We start from the raw sequence: 18,388 nt of genomic DNA on the forward strand, positions 1-18,388 counted from the left end.
TTTAAGGTACATGAAGAAGCATTCCTTATAGAACATATCTGAATTTTGCATCACATAGCTTTATAATTGCATTCAAATTTATTATTGTTATAATATGCATATTGTATGAACCAAATATTGGCATAGTGGACACTCCATTTTCATTTCTGCGCATGGAAACAGCTGTTGCATGCTAGAATCAAGGTATAGCTCGAAGGTCACAGTTTCCTCAAAAGTCAAAATGGTACTCAGAAGCATTCAACGAATCAAGTAGGTGGGTGGAATGGAATGCTCTATGTGTGCAACACATATGTCTGCCTTTCTATAAAAATGTACCATGAAATTCACCATTTCCATGCACAGCAGCCATAAAAACAAACTCACTGTAACTTGTGCATCCAGAAGCTTTTAATAAAGGACCAAAGAAAAAGCTATGGGGCCATACTTTGAGTTGTTAAGTACCTCAGGAGTTACGGTATGCCTTTATTTTTAATTATGTAATGACAAACTACTGTTATTCAGTCATGTAACCATCCTCTGTCTTTTACACAAATCACATCTCATTATATTGATGATAATTATCTAACTGGTTAGACTGCAGATTACAGAGTGCATACATTCTTCTCAATGACATGGATTTTCAAGTTTATTCACCACTTTTTCCATTAGCCACAAAGCTGAGGGCCTCTATGGGTTACTTATGTTCCTTTTTCTGTAGGCTGAATAACTTTGTCTTTTTGTGTGTGTGCTTTTTTTTTTTTTTTATAAACATCTGGTTTTATTTTTAAATGTTCCAGCTGTCCACCTCCTTTAGTTATAATGAAGCCTTCCAATTCATAAGCTTATTAAAGGAAAAATGTTTTTTCTTAAACATCAACCCACAAAAAGTTTGTGGAATGTCTTTATTAAAGGGCAGTATTTTTCAATTTATAGATACTCCATAAGTCTATATCATTGGAAGAAATCAGTATAACAATAGTGCAATGCAGTGTGACGTTTGCATTATTTAAAAACCTGTTTATTTTATATCCATGGGTTACTTGCGCATTAGTTTGGTTGATTAAATTAGACTTTGCCAGTGACTTCCCTCCAACTGCATCCAGCAAATAAGGAGAATGAAGCGTAAGCAGTAAGTGTAAGCAGGTATCCTCTTTGGGACCAGTTGAAAAGATGGACTTCATCCCAATAACCCACATTAGGGTTAACATTTTTGCTGGCTTGCCAACTGCGACCCTATAAGGCACTGTAATGTCATTCAGTGTTCCCATGAACTCCATAAACATCTTTTAATGACATACTGTACACATTTTAAATTCCCATATCTACTCCCTGCTTAACAACTACAGTGGAGCCTCAATTTTAAGTACCCTGTTTTTAAGTTTTCCTTCATTTTAAATTTTTTATTCGTGGTCCCACCAATTTATAGTGCATTTCAAGGGATGCATTTACCTGATTTTAAGTAAAGTTTTCTCATATTTTACATTAAAAATGCTGTCTTGATGTTCCCAAAAATTGCTGTTTGTCCTCTGTGAATGTTATTAGTGTTATTATTAGTAAGATTTAACATAATAACCAGATGTATATTTTGCCATGTAAATAGTCAATTCTAATTAGTTTGCCCCTCAAAAAGTTCTGCACCAACTTTAGGTTGTGCATATGACTGACAGAGAGGCCTTACTCCATAGTATAACATTAATGCTGTAATGCTGTTATACTATGGAGCAAGGCCTCTCTGTCAGTTAATGCTGCAATGCTTAACCCTTGTTGTTAAAGCATTAAATATTGTATCTCAAATAAAACTGACTTGTGTGCGTACATCCTTTCAGAACTTGAAGAAAAAGTTGCTTTAACAAATTTCCCTGATTTTACATTTTCCAGATTTTACAATGTTTTCCTGGTGCCCTTAAAAACATAAAATGGGGGTTCTACTGTACAGAGGTAAATCTTTTGCAGCCTGGTCAACAAAATGGATTGAAGGCACACTGACATAGATTTAGATGATTAGGTTGAAGTTACACATACATACCTTCCCTCTGACATTTGGAGTAATAATACTTAATATGTTTCAAACGTGGAGAAACCCCAGGACATTTTCCATGTCTTCAGGGCATGTCCTAACCAGGGCTGGATTTGTATTGCAGAAGCACCACGCACTCCCGCACCTCTAGCAAGTGCAAGCGCCGGAGCACTGGTGCTCCTCAGCAAGAGACCGGGCAGCATGCTGCCCCTAATAATTTGCCGCCCTAGGCCCAGGCCTTTGTGGCCACACCACAAATTCGGGCCTGGTCCTAACATTCATGGGTTCTGGGGTGATATGGTGGATTTTCTGGTGCTGTGTCTATTTATATAGTTTTTGAATTGCCCGAAGAGTTCCTCCTTGGGTTGGTGATAAACATAGCCAGGACAGAAGCAACATATTCTTCTAAGAATACTGATCTTTTATGCAATAAAGGCAATAGAGTTTTGGAGGAGGCTGTCCACCTTCCCAACTCCCGCACAGTAGAAGGTAGCTGATGTTCTCCCCATGCATAAAATTACTTACTGCCTGAATACGTTTGATAAGGTATGGGGCACCTGGTTGGCTGATCCCACTATGCAGCAGCTCCAGATGCTATTTGAACATTGCAGACTCTGAGAATGTTTAATTCTACACCAGGACACCTATCTTTTCCTCCTCCTTTTTCTTTCGCTTTCAATATTTTTTCTTTAAAGGCGAAATAAACCCCCAATAAGTAAATCCTCTACCTACTACCCTAGGTTGTCCCCCCTCCCAACTTCTCCCTGCATAGTTAGTTACCCTGAAATTGCCCCTAAGAGAACTATGCAGGGGAGCAGGATGAGGGGGTACTACCTAGGGTAATATTTAGGGGATTTTCTTATTGGGGAGTTTAGTTTTTCCTTAATTTCTTGTTGTAAAGTAAAAAAAAAAGTTACAGTTTTTTACCAAGTTAGCTTATGTGTATTCTTTGGTGAAAACTGACCACCTAATTTAAAGTAATGGTCCTCAAACATTTCTTCAATAGGGTTATAGGCCTACATCATGAAAAAAGTTCCATCATCAACCTAATAGTTTTAAGACTTTTGGGGGTCAGGTTCCTTCTTCTTCTTCTTCTTCTTCTTCTTCTTCTTCTTATTATTATTAAGCATTTGGCTTAAACTCTGTTAGGCTATAACAAGGTTACAGAAAGGTGAAAACCAGGTCATAATAATGACCCTGAGTCCCTGCTATAGTTTCAGGGATATCCAAGCATACATTCCCAAATATCACTTTACTTCTTTTTCAGACTGGGCCCCCATCCACCACATTTAGGCCTCTTGGGGAACTGCTGACCTAGGCTCTCAGTGCTCTAATTAATACTAGAATTCAGGGCACTCCCTCTCAAAGAAGCCCAAATTGCAGTAGGGCTTACACAACCGCAGACCACAATTATTTTTCTGTAGGAGGATTTCTCACTGGACTGATAGCAATCCTGGATTTTTTGGAATTCACAGCATTCATAAGCAGTTTGCTCATTTCATTTAGCAAATTCAAATCCCTATATCAAACATTTTCAGACATGTTTAGCCGACTATTTAGATTTTGCTGCACAAACACCTATTATGACATGTCTCTGTACAGTTAATGAGGAACCGCAATATGTTGCCCCTGTTTTTTTACAGCCTCCTTGGGTGTTATTTCATCCCTTAAACAGGTTTAGGAAATATAATTGCTCCCCGCCAAAGGAACAGATGTGAAGAGCAGTTATTTGTACCCCAGTCACCAGACAATTAAGATTCTTGCTCCCCACATAATATGTATTCTTTTCCTACATAATAGTGTGGGTAGAGACCAGGGATCCCACACAATCCTTCATGCTCCATCTCTGTTTTTCGAATATCCACCCTGCTCTGACATATCTCTGACAGTTAATGAGGAACCGTAATAAGTTGCCCCTGTTTTTTACAGCCTCCTTGGGTGTTATTTCATCCCTTACACAGGTTTAGGAAATAAAATTGCTCCCCGCCAAAGGAACAGATGTGAAGAGCAGTTATTTGTACCCCAGTCACCAGACAATTAAGATTCTTGCTCCCCACATAATATGTATTCTTTTCCTACATAATAGTGTGGGTAGAGACCAGGGACCCCACACAATCCTTCATGCTCCATCTCTGTTTTTCAAATATCCACCCTGCTCTGACATATCACCTGTTATGTTTAGTCAGCATCTTGAAATCTGTCTTATCTAGCTGTAGGGACTTTGACCTTGATAGTGAGTAGATTGCCAGAGGCTTTATTAGCTTTGAGGTTGGACAGTATTTGAATATAATTTGGCCCTTAGTTAAACATTAATACATTTGGACAGACATCAGGGTTTTGTGAAGTTTACTGACACTAAGAGCAACTTGTGCCACTCTGCCAAGAAATTTGGCCAAAACAGGAGAAGATGGCAAGGAATATATTTTCCTCAGATGTTTTCACCTATTCCAAATCGCCTTTATATAAAAACATCAGAGAAGAATTACAGGTCGCTAAAATACTGCCAGTAGCAAATAAAAACACATTGGCAAATAAGGATCCTGCCCAGCCAGTAAACTGTACTATATTGAGATGATATTGGCATTACTCAGTAGACCAGTCTTTTAGGATTATGCTGAATTTCTGCAATGTATGGCTAAACATTCGAAATGGCAGCCAGAAATAACTGTCAGGAATATATTCAATTTCTTGCCAGTTGTCAGCATCATGTTATTCTAGTTGTTAAAAAAATCTGTTGCCATTTGTATTGCACAAATAAGAATCCACGTTGCAAATTATCTGCACATCATTTCTGCTGTTCAACTGTGCATATTTCAGTTATGTATTCCTTCCATTCATAACTGAATTCCATGTGCTCTTTCTTGTTCTTTATTGTTGGGCAGAACTTCACCAAATGTCTTTGTAAAGAAAAGAACTGTAATTCTAATCCACTTTCCAATATACATTCATTAGAAAGTTTCAATGATTTTAATTTTATTTGTAAATGCAATCACAATAAAAATCAGTGTCTGTTTGACCCTTTATGTGCTGCTGTTTCTAAATCAATGTAGCAGGAGCCAGGTCTTAGGCTGCTTAATGCCTTTCATGTTTCTTCATAGGTCTGTTGATTGACTGCCAGCTGTACCATTTTAGAAGTCAGATCCCACAGTGCTGAGAATGAGACAGGCAGAGCCCCTTTTAATTTATTTATATATGTCATTGAATTTTATATTCCTTCTATCCCAGCTTGGTAAAACAATTGTTTAGAGCATTTGCAAATGAAAAAGTAAAGCAAACATAAGAACATACAGTATATGGGGAAAAGTTATGCCTCTGTGCGAAAATTTTTTCCATATCGTGAAATTAATATAGCTTTTGCTAACCCGGAAACTGTTTAGAGACCACTTCCGACAAAAGGTTTGTGAATTTTATAATTTGCGTTAGTGCACAGTGAATGTAATAAAACTTCTTATTGAAAAAGTTAAGTTTGCTCCAAAAGATTACGACACCTTCAAGCACTGGCGCAATGTGCAATGAAAATTAGCAATAGCAGTTTAAGGAAGAATATTACATTGCGAAATGCTAATTTTTATTCTTATTTGTGCAAATTGTTTTGCTCTTTGCAACTTTTATTACATTCCCCCATAAATTTTTTAAAAGGTGGTGGTTGGTCTTTAAGTTAACTTTTAGTTTGTTGTACAGTGACCAATTCTAAGCAACTTTCAAATGGAGGTTGCTGACCCCACCTAAAAAAACCAAATGCTCGGTAAGGCTATAAATTTATTGTTATTGCTACTTTTTAGTACTCATTTCTTATATTCAACCCCTCTCTTATTCATATTCCAGTCTCATATTCAAATTGATGCATGTTAACAACCAGATTGCTTAAATTGCAAACTGGAAAGCTGCTGAATAAAAGGCTATAATAACACAAAAAACATTGCAAATTGTCTCAGAATATCACTTTCTACTACATACTGTAAGTTAACTCAAAGTTGAACAACCCCTTTAATTCCAACTATAGATATATAGACAAGGACAGACCAACCAACCGTTTAGTATACAAAAAGTAACACTAGGAAGGAATAACACTTTATTTAAATAGCTTTAGCTGTCCAGAAGAGGGAGGCAAACTCCAACAGTTTAAAACTGATGCAGCTGAATGAGTAGCAGAGCAGTCTGCATACTGTTATGTATGCATGTATATTTTTATTTGCATAGCGCTCCTTGGGCAGAAGTACTAGGTCAACCTGCCTAGAGTTCTGTGACTGTTGCTCTCATGTAAATAGATAGGACAGTAAGCATTATGAGTGTGAATAATGTCCTGAAGGCTTGTAATATGGTAAAGACAGCACCTAGGGTTGCCACCTGGCCAGTATTTTACCGGGCTGACCGGTAAAAATGTTGCTTGATCCCAATTTTATTAATAGGGGAAAAATCTAAATATATAGGAAGGCCGGTATTTTTTTCCAAAAAAGTGGCAACCCTAATAGCACCAAATGTTACTACTGGCAATTTCTGTCCTCTCATGACATAAGACTTTACAACACTAAAGTGGTCACATCATGGATAACATTCTGTGCTTCTGACTGCCCACTGCTGCCCTCATTTGAATAAATCCTTCAGAGTAAATGAATGGAACTGTAGTCTTTTTGCACATGGGATACAAGTATTTAGTGATGTCTTAAAGAAGACATATTGTGTGAAAAACAAAAATGAGCGAGTGAATTATATTAGTTTCAATATAGAAAGAAAGTAATGTTTTGGGTTGAATTATTGAGAATTTCTGCAAAAACCTCCTTTCCCAGGCTGTGCAGGGGAGCTGGTAGCACTTAGCACACTGCTCTGTAGCATAGGAACCAAACAGCAGCTAGGCTGACTAGTGATGGGCGAATTTATTCTGCTGGGGCGAATATGCCATGAAAATTTGCCCTGTGACGATTAAGGGACACCCATGAACATTAATGGGCACCAGCGTCAACTTTGACGCAGGCAACAAAATCTACATTTCACAAATTTTTCACCTGTTTCGCGAATTTCCTGCGAAATTCGCAAAACAGGTGAAAATTTTGTGAAACGCGGAATTTCATGGCGAAACTGGACAAATTCGCCCATCACTAAGGTTGACCCAATAGGGAAATGAAGCGTGCTGTGGCTTATGACTTTCCGGCCTCCTACTGTACTTCTGGCAGGGACCATTAGGAAACATACACCCCTCAGCTGAATATGGATAGCGATTGTAGCATATTTATAGGGAGCTCCAATAAAGGCACCATTTTTAAAGACAGCATTCCTTTTTAGTCCAAAATAAAACTAGCTTTTTCTTGCCTACACTACAATATTAGAGGGGTTAATTTATCCTATATAGCTCCTTTAAGTTGACAGTGGTAGAGCAATAGGATTTAAACAGCATTATGAGTAGTCTAGAGCACTATGGTGAGATATGTTCCAAATATTATCCCTGCTTTTGAAATAAGAGAAAATTATACCCTCACCCATTTGTCCAGTAAGCACGATGCTACAGCTCAGGAGGTAATGTACGGAATATAATCTGAAAATTAAGCAGCGCATTCCTACATAACCAGTTAAGTATTTGTTTTTTCCATTTCTTTAAAGTAATGAACCTTCACCAGACAAGGCACATTTAGATGCCTATCTCATCTTCAGGTATACTCAGGAAACCTGATTAAAGTGTAATAACTAGTATCAGACATGGAAGGTAAAACAAAGCAGAACATCTCCATTTCAGTATGGTGGCTGCAACCCTGAATAACCATTTGAACCATCCCAATAGTGAGTCAAATAAGATAACATGGCATTAACTGCAAATTCCTTTAAAGACAGTAACCAGATGTTTCATGTACTGAATATTCTTCAAAGCACTCAAGTCATTACATAGTCACCATATCAAGTCTCTGTGCAATTAAGAAACCCATTGCCTATAAGGCCGTTCACCTTTATATTAACTTTTGGTATGATGTAGAGAGTGATATTCTGAGACAATTTGAAATTGGTTTTCAATGTATATTATTTGTGGTTTCTTGATTATTTAGTATTTTTTAATCCAGTGTACAATTTCCGCAATCTGGTTGCTAGGGTTCACATTTCCCTACCAACCATGCACTGATTTGAATAAATTACTAGAATATTAATAGGCAAGGTCCTGAATAGAAAGATGAGTGATAAAAATAGCAATAACAATAAATGAGAAGCCTTAGATGTGGTCACTGACCCCAAAATTTAAAACGTTTAAAGTTTAAATTGAAGACAAATTGAAATTTAGAATTAGCCTGTAAGGATACCTGGTGATCTAGCGGTGTTGGGACGCTCGCAGAGAAAAAGAGTCCAAGCAGGACCAGTGCTTGCAAAGACTGTCGGCAAGGTTGGGCACCATCCAGCAGCAACCCGTTGTTACCTTGTCAGCTCTAGCTTTGTCAGGCAGGCTGCCATCATCCTATGGTGAATCCCAAGCACCTGGGGGTTGTGTTTCTGCAACCAGGGGAGGCCTAGAATTACAGGAGTTTGCGGGCAACTGATGATGAAAAATAAATTTTGTTCAGAATGATTACCCAGAGACATAGTGATGTTTCCTGAACAAGAAAACACTAATCCCACACCCTAGGACACTTTCATCTATGGCCACTAGTCTGAGAGAAGGGACTAGAGTTTAGTGGGTATACCGTACCTAGTTGCAAAATTAACATCCAAAAAATTACCTGCTGCCTCTGAATCTAATCTGTGTGCAACCCTTATCCCAATTTAATAAGACTATTTTAGCTACCTCTCTAGAAGTGTCTTTTTCGGATGTTTTCTCTAAAAAAGCTGCTGAGACCCTTCCTCCGCATAGGCCCTATGATTGTGCCATTGATCTAATACCAGGTTCCTCTGCCCCTAAGGGTAGAACTTACCCTTTGTCTCTTCCTGAGTCTTAGGCTATGGAGGAATATATCAAAGAAAACCTGGAAAGAGACTTTATAAGACCTTCCTCTTCTTCTGCCGGTGACAGATTATTTTTTTTTTTTTGAATATTCTTTATTTATTTATTTTGTGAAAGAAAAAGGAAAATCAACAGAAGAGAAAAAAGAAAAGAGGAGAGAGGGGATGGGGGAAGGACATAAGGATGAAGCGTCACAGTCGTTTATATAATACAAAAAACATACATCACGACGTAGTACGGAAGCCAAGTGAGGCGTACATATTCACATATCAATAAAACAAGTCATATGACAGCAGATATTAGACATTTGAAACCATATTGGTCTAGATAGTAGCATAGGGGGCAAGAGAAAATGTTGGTCTAGGAATTAGCAATCATAGCTTGTGCATAACATGGTCCACTTTTACTTATCTTGAATAAACAGTATCCACGGCTTCCAAATGAACCAATATTTCCCACTTTCATTTCTTAAAATATAAGCGATTTCCTCTAGCTTTCGAATTTCTTCCACTTTGTGTATCCATTCAATATATGTAGGAGGTACAGGGGACTTCCATTTGCATGGAATTAAAGCCTTTGCAGACTGGATGAGATGCAGGAAAAGCTCATTATGAATAATCTCCTTAGATTTTATATCTAAGTGAAATAAAATCAGTAGGGGGTTACAAGTATCAATCTCAATCCCAGTAAGATCCTTTATGGTTCTGCCCACTGACAACCAATATTCCTTAAGTTTCATACAATCAACCCAAAGATGAGCAAAGGTACCGTCAAATAAATTACATCTCCAACACTCTTTACTGTGAGCCGGATACATCTGAGATAAACGTATTGGTGTGTAATACCACCTAGTCACTAATTTAAACAAAGTTTCCCGTGTCCTAGACGCCCTCGAACTTTTATGTAGAGACTTAAAAATACTACACCAGGTCTCATCAGGAATTTCCACTCCCATTTCTTTTTCCCAATTTTCTTGCAGGGAGGATCCGGAAGATTTTGTGCTTGTATAATCATTTTATAGATCACAGATAGAGGTTTCTTAGCAGGGGATTTACCTTCCATGATATTTTCCCAATAGGTATTTTCTCTTTCCCAACCTATGCGAGTAGTAGATGAGAGATAGTGGGATAATTGGTTAAAACACCAAAGGTCTCTAGGGTGACTCCCCCACCTTTTCTGTATTTTTGTCAAGGACAGTCTCATCCCTCTCTTAAAAAAATCCTTCAATTTGGTGGGTTTGGTATCATACCAGTTCCAATTTACAAATGTGCCCTGATCTAAACTGGGCAAAAACTCAGGATTCATAGTCAAGGGTTGGAGTACGGCTTAGGGGCAAGGTTAAGATCCTCCCTGCAGGAAAACCATACATCCAAAGACGGTCTAATAGTGGGGTGATTCCGGACGTATTTTCTAGCCACTTCTTTAGTAGTCCACAGAAGGTTTTCTAAAGGGATGTCAACATGGGCTTTTTCTATGTCTAACCAGGCTTTCGATTCTTTTATATTATACCATGCCAACACTCTAGTCAGATGTACTGCTCTATAATAAGTATAAGGGTCTGGAAACGCTAGGCCTCCCTCATCTTTTGGGCGTATTAAATTATTGTATTTAATCCGAGGGCTTTTATCTGACCATAGATATCTAGAGAACAATGATTTAATGGAGGTGAAAAAAGCTCGCGGTATATGTACTGGTAGTACCTGAAGTGGATATAGAAGTTGTGGCATTAGAATAGATTTTACTGTTTGTACTTTACCGAACCAAGACAATCTTAATTTCTTCCAATTCTCTATTTTATGTTCCAACACCTTAAGTAAGGGGATGAAATTTTCCTGGTATATTAAATGAGATTTGGACGGTATTTTAACACCTAAATATTTTATAGCAGTATTGGTCCAACGGAATGGAAAGTTCTGTTCTAACAGGGTACGGGTCTGACTTGGCAAATTAATGTTCATGGCCTCCGATTTACTAAAATTTATTTTAAAATTAGAGAGTTTCCCAAATAACTTAAATAACACCATTATATTAGGTACAGTAATAATAGGTTTAGTGATAAATAATAGCAAATCGTCCGCAAACGCTGCTATTTTATACTCTCTGTTTTTAACAAATATGCCTGCAATATCTGGAGCTAGCCGAATATGTGACAATAAGGTCTCTAAAACTAATACAAACAATAAAGGGGAAAGCGGGCACCCCTGCCTAGTCCCATTAGCAATTTCAATTTTGGGAGATAATATACCATTAACTCGTATCCTGGCCGTGGGATTTTGGTACAATGCTAAAATTCTATTTTTCATTATATCCCCAAAACCAAATCCCGACAAAGTGGCATCCAAAAAAGGCCAGGAAACCCTGTCAAAGGCTTTCTCCGCATCCGTAGTAAGGAGAAAAGAGGGGATGTCATGAGCATTAGCATAATGCATTAAGGAAAGTACCTTAACAGTATTTTCCTTTCCTTCTCTCTTGGGAATAAAACCTGTCTGATCGGGGTGGATGAGTAAAGGTAAGTACTTTTTTAATCTTTCAGCAATCATTTTAGCATATATCTTGAGATCAACATTGATTAAAGATATTGGGCGGTAACTGGTACATTGTTGAGGATCTTTATCCGGTTTAGGAATAACCGTAATAAGCGCTTCTGTCGCTTGGGGATGAAAGCCATTATCTCTATTTATGGAGACAGATTATTTTTTGTTGAGTAAAAAGGCGGGGGCCTCAGATCTTGCATCGATTATAGAGGTCTTAATAAGATCATGATTAAGAATCTTTACCCCCTTCCCTTGATCTCTGAACTCTTTAACAGAGTTAAAGGCGCTACCATCTTCTCTAAACTTGATCTTAGGGGCGCCTATAATTTAATTCGAATAAGGGAAGGGGAATGAATTGAAGATAGTGTTTAACACTCAGAATGGGCATTATGAATATTTAGTAATGTTATTTGGTTTATGTAATGCCCCAGTCGTCTTCCAGGAACTCATAAACAATATATTTTGTGATCTTTTGGGTCAGTGTGTTGTGGTGTATCTTGATGATATCCTGATATTTTATTCTATTCTAACTGACCATCGTATCTATGTCCAAGAGGTTTTACGCAGGCTAAGGCAGAACCAGCTTTATGCCAAATTCGAGAAATGTGACTTTGAGGTCACCTCTGTAAATTTGTTAGCGTACATTTTGTCCTAGAAGGGTTTAGAGATGGAGCCAGCTAAGGTCCATGCAAATCTAGATTAGGCACAACTAAGGTTGCCACCTTTTCTGGAAAAAAATACCGGCCTTCCTATCTATATGTCTTTTTTCCCTATTAATAACATTGGGATCAACCATAATTTTTACCGGCCAGGTCGGTAAGATACCGGCCAGGTGGCAACCCTAGGCACAACCCATATCCTTACGCACCATTCAAAGGTTTCTAGGATTCGCCAATTATTACAGGCAATTTCTTAAGAATTTCTGTATATTAGTGGCTCCCATAACTGATATTACTAGAAGGGGGCTGATACTAGCATGTGGCCTGAAGAGGCAATGAGGGCTTTTGTATAATTAAAAGAGGTATTTATTTTGGCCTCGGTACTCCAGCATTCCACCCTTCCTTTTCTGGTGGAGGTGGAAACTTCTGTGATTGGTGCGGGGGCAGTTTTGTCTCAACTGCACCCTGTTACCAATAAGGTCATGCTTGTGCGTCAGCAGAGATGGACTATGATATTGGCAATAGGGAATTTGTGGCCATTAAATGGGCCTTTGAAGAATGGAGACATCTTCTAGAGGCCGCTTAGCATGTAGTTACAGTTGTACATCGAATCCACTAAGCACCTAAACCCCAGACATGCCAGGTGGGCACTGTTTAAAACCAGTTTTAATTTTGTTATGACATACAGGTCCGGGGAAAAGAAAATTAAGGAAGATGCCCTTTCTAGAAGTTTGTCTCCAGTCCTAAAGAAGAATCTGAACCTGATTCTACTGTATGTAAGGAAGTGTTTGTTGCAGCCCTGATCCGTCTTCCTCTTTATCTAAAACCCTGGGTAATGCTCCTCCTAATGTGCCTCTGGGTAAACTTTTATTTCAAGAAAACCTCTGTGACATCTGGGCCGCACTGTTCCCTTCTGTCTCACAGGCTTTGGTGACCAACTTTATGGCAGGATGTTGGTTATATTATTTATTCATGCCCGGTATGTCAGCGTTCTAAACCTTACAGGTCATTACCTCAGGGGTTATTACAGTTACTTCCCATTCCTGAAATGCCATATACCCATATTTCTAAGGACTTGTGGAATTGCCTTCTTCTAGAGGGAATACTGTAATTTGGGTGGTAGTGGATCGTTTTAGAAAATGTCTCATTTTGTTCCCCTTCCCACCCTCCCTTCTTCCTATCTAATATATTTTAGTTTCATGGAGCTCTATTGAACATTGTTTCTGATAGGGGGTTCAGTTTGTGTCAAAGTTTTGTCGGGCCTTTTGCTCCCTGATGGGTATTTATTTATCTTTTTCCTCTGCATACCATCCACAAACTAATGGTCAGACGGAAAGAACAAATCAGTCTTTGGAACAAAATCTGCAGTGTTATGTCTAGTAATAAGTACTCTGGGCAGATTTTCTTCTATGGGCTGAGTTTGCATTTAACAATGCTACTCACTCATCCACTCCACTCAAATCTCAATTTTTTACAGTTTTTGGCTATAATCCTTGAGCCTTTTCATTCTCAGGTCAGCCCCCTGTAAATTCTTTGGTGGATCACCTCTCTAAGATTTGGCAAGGGGTTCAAAATTACTGTTGAAGATCAGTCTGAGTATTTGGTACGAGTTAATTCTCGTTTCTTCAGAGGTAAATTACAGTGGTGCACTGGCAAGGTTATGGTCCTGAGGAGAGATCTTGGGTCCCTGCTTTTGATGTTCAGGCTGATCGTTTGGTTTCCATCCTATGGAAAGAAAAGTTCATTAGACAAATATTGTTCTCACATATGTAAGTATAGGTTGATTGTATCTCTCTAAGGCACATTTTTCCTTTTTTACTATAGTTTAAACAGGAGCAGTGGCCAGCTCAATGTTGTAGCTCCCACCCTTCCCTGCTATTGGCAGGTGTATACTGTAAAATGAAGTAGTAGAATTACTTAATGAATCAGATAAAGGTTTAGTGTAGGTCTGGCCAGACCAGGGATAACTTTGATGTAGTTGGCCAGCTTAAATATATTGCTATATACAGTATGGACAAACTATCCCTGTTTTGTTTAAAAGGAAGGACATCTTTAGTAGCTTAGGGCAAAAATATCCCGACATCAAGAGTGCAGAGGACCTCTTGTATTTGTTTGTGTACAGTTATAGATGAGATGACCATTTCTAAAGACCTTGTAAAGTCGTCTAGCAATAATTAATTGTTTTGAAAATGTGTGGATAGCACTGCTACTGTGCAGCATTGGATACAGGTATGGGGTCTGTTATCGAGAATGCCCTGGACTGGTGTTTTCTAGATAAAGGATCTTTACATAATTTGGATCACCATACTTTGCTAAAAAAAACTATTTTAACATTAAACAACCTCAATAAGGATTAATTATATGTTAGCTGGGATGAACATAGAATACATTGCAATCTATGTTTAATTTGCAATACAAAGCAATTAAATAAATTAGTTGATTTGCCTTATTCAACATGTGTCTCTAGTGTGCATGTATTGCAAATTAAACATAGGTGGCAGTGTATTCTATGTTATGGGGCCACATATTACCCAGGAATTCTGGGCAAAATACTGTATTCTGTTTTATTAGCAAAAGAGCCCCTCTTTCTTTACTTTTAAAGCATGGTTTTATTTTGTTAAAAATCAACTTAATGCAATGTAAAAATGAATATTTCAATCTATTCTTCCACATTGAAAATCATCAATGTATTTCTAACATACTGTATATGGGAATTAGCAATAATAAAACAGTACCTTGTACTTCATCCCAACTAACATGTAATTAATCCTTATTGAGGTTATTTAATGTTCAATCTGTCCTGTTTGGCTGAAAAAACCAAACAGCTACAGGAAAATTTGCAAAACACATTAGAGTCTATGGGTGACTTTTTTGGCAACTTTTTGAAGCAAAATACATGGAGTTTATTTGCTTATTTTTTACCACTATTTTTTCGCTGCACCTTTTCCTGCATTTAGATTACCAATAAAATATCTTTTCCTTACTATCAGTCTTAACTGTGCAAATCTGCCATGTTTCCCTTTGTGTCAAAATTTGCAAACCAGTGTCAAAATTCACTGAATTGCTTTGGTAAAAAATCACATGTATTTTTCACTCAAAATACCAGTACACACAGCGCTACAATGTTAGAGAACCTCCTATCCAATATACTACAACTGCTTCTATAATAGAAAAATAGGTTCTCGTGTTGCCAATTTCTAATACACATGTCTATGACTTTTGACATTACCTCTGGTCGACTGGTAATGGTATCTTTTACTAAACTTAGTAACTATGTTGCTGTTTAACCAAAAAGTACCATCTATATATTACTACATATCCCCAGGCACAACTAATAAATCCATCCACCAAACAGATGGGTGCTGAGAGTGTTCTCTTTTCTACCACGTGTCTCTTTTTGTCTACTGTGAGTCAATTTTGTTGCATGCAAAACTGACCCGTGACAAATTTTTGGTACTGTTTCGCAAAACTTTCTGCCAGTGGTGAAACTCAGAAGTTTGCGGCAAAACCATAGATTAGTGAAAAAAATTGCCCATCACTAATCTCAAACCAATTCTAGCAAAAAATTTAAAAAAAATTCTCTCTTGTCTAAAAACAAGAGAGGCATTTTTAAATAACAGTTTTTAATTAACAACAGAAATGTTGATTACTTTAATATAATTTAACATTTGAAGTGTGTGCTCAAGTCCATACTTTCATAACACCAGTAATGACAAAATCTCACTGCAGGGCTTTTCACAGCCAAATCATTTGCATTTTCATTCTTGGAGTCAATACCCTTTTATACAAGATATCTCTTAGCTGTCACTACCTGACACAGTCTAGAGTTGCACAGTGTCATGCACTACCTCAGGTGAGAGGTTTGTAGGAGCCTATGTTCTGTGTAACCCAGGTTATGCATGTTGCTAAGTAGAACAAAAGTGGAAGCTGTGTGATGTGCAATCAAATGATTTAATATTAACATTGGAAGACAATAGCAATGCAGAATGAGAAAAAACAATGGAAACAAGTCAAGTACAACCTGTGGTTAGGTAGGTGAACTAGAGCAAGTCCATAAGCAGGCAAGAGGTCTGGGGCAGGTAGAGTTCAGTTGTAATCGGGGACAGGACAAAGCCAGAGGCAGGCAGAGTTGTATCATAGTTAGGGACAGGCCGATGTCCTTTTATCAATCATAGAAGATAACAGGAAATGGGCCCAGTCTTATTCCAGAGGTCAATTACAAAAAACGCCAGAACAGGGCAGGGATTCAAGGAACAAGGCTGGAGCGGGAATAAGGGATCAAATCTTAAAGGGATACTGTCATGGGAAAACATTTTTTCAAACTGCATCAGCAGACTTCTGCACTACAATACGTTTTTCAAAACAGCAAACACATTTTTTAATATTTTATTTTGAAATCTGGCACGGTGCTAGGCAAATTGTCAGTTTCTCAGGTGCCCCCAGTCATGTGACTTGTGCTCTAATAAACTTCAGTCACTCTTTACAGCTGCACTGCAGCCCATCAGCAGAACAATGGAAAGATAACCAGATAACAGCTCCCTAGTAGATATAAGAACTGCACGCAATAGTAAAATCCAGTTCCCACTTCTACTCCTTCAGTTATATTGAGTAGGAGAAACAATAGCCTGTCTAATAGCAGTTCCATAGTGCAGCACTGGCTCTTTCTTAAAGCACATGACCAAGCAAAATGACTTGAGATGGCTGCCTACACACCAAAATTACAACTAAAACAATACACTTGTTAGGTTATGAATGACATTTTATATGATAGAGTGACTTATTTGCAGTGTAAACAGTGTAATTTAGAAATCAAAACGACACCATAAAAATCATGACAGAATCCCTTTAATGATCCAGCAATGTGATTCAGGAAGGACACCTGACCTTAATGAAAGTGGAGGAGGGGACAGTGGCTCAATTGGGAAAAACATATATGAGCAACAACATATATCAGGGTTTGAAACCTCACAAGTCCTGATACACCACCCCAAATTATTCTCCATTAAAAGGACCCCAACACACTACTTTTTAGTGTATAACTAGCATTTATGTTATTTCTACCAAAGTGAATAACTTTGAATTTATCAAGTTGATCCTCACTGGCCAATTTAGTGCCCAGTTTTCCAGTTTAGTCAAATATCTTTGCAAAGTGCATCATTGTGCATGAAATGTGTGGCACATGGAATGTGTAGCCTCACAGTTTTGCGTCAACAAAAATAAAGAGATATAAAACTTCATTGGGATCCCCAAATGGACCCTGACCAAAGTCTGGACTTCCAAATTGGAGAAAAAAGTCCAACAACCACTTTTATATGCATATGGTCTGATTCTGGTTGTTTGTAGCCTGAGTCTCTGAAAGAAGGAGGAAATGTATAATCATGGCTGATACTCCTCAGTGATTATAATAATAACTGATACCCTGAGCAGAAGTACTAGAAAAAGCAGAAGAAGATTGCAATTTGGTACAAAAGTACCTTGGACTGGTGCACATTACAGTTAACAGGAGCACCACCTGGGGTCTCAGGTAAGCACATTTCTTTCTCTTTAATGGTTACGCAGGTGGACAATGACTCCCCACAGCTATCACCTGGACTTGCAGATCAGCATGTTGTCAATTGGAACCACGGCAGCCAGCACTCCTGCCCTTCAAATGCATCCAAGATATTGCTGTTAGAATAAGTGGAGAGTGATTCCAAAATATAGATCTATTAATCACCCAGGAAACAAAATGCCTGGATTTGTGTTGTATGCCATTGCTATAGCAGCAGTTATTTATCGCAGTGACAGTGCTTGCTATGAGCTCTGCTGTGTTCTAATCAAAGCCCCAGCCAGTCTACTGTGTTTGATGGATTTTTTTTATAATACATGCAATATTTATGAACTGCTCCCAAAAGTCCAACGACAAAAGGTATTTTCAACTACAATTTTGTGTTTTCTAGAAATGGTACAAAAGTTTCAGGAATAGAATGTGTTTTAATATGGCCCAGCAGATTAGAAGTAGGTTACAGTTACTTATACAGTTTATTAAAGAATACTGTGCCAATTCATTCCAAGTTCCTCTGACCTATGATTCAGTTAGTGTTGATAGTTCTTTCAGATGTTCCCCGTGTTGTTTCCCTATCAGAGGAACAAAGTTACACCTTTAATCCAAAGTTGTGAAACTGTGTTCGTTACCAGCCTCAGCTGTGGTCTAAAATGATCTGCTCTGGTGAGAAATCTGCAAAATCTTCAAGGAAAAAAGGCCCTTATGTGGGCCAAAACGTCGGATGTATGATATGCACAA

This window comes from Xenopus laevis, chromosome 2S (assembly GCF_017654675.1).
Source record: "Xenopus laevis strain J_2021 chromosome 2S, Xenopus_laevis_v10.1, whole genome shotgun sequence".
Classification (NCBI taxonomy): domain Eukaryota; kingdom Metazoa; phylum Chordata; class Amphibia; order Anura; family Pipidae; genus Xenopus; species Xenopus laevis.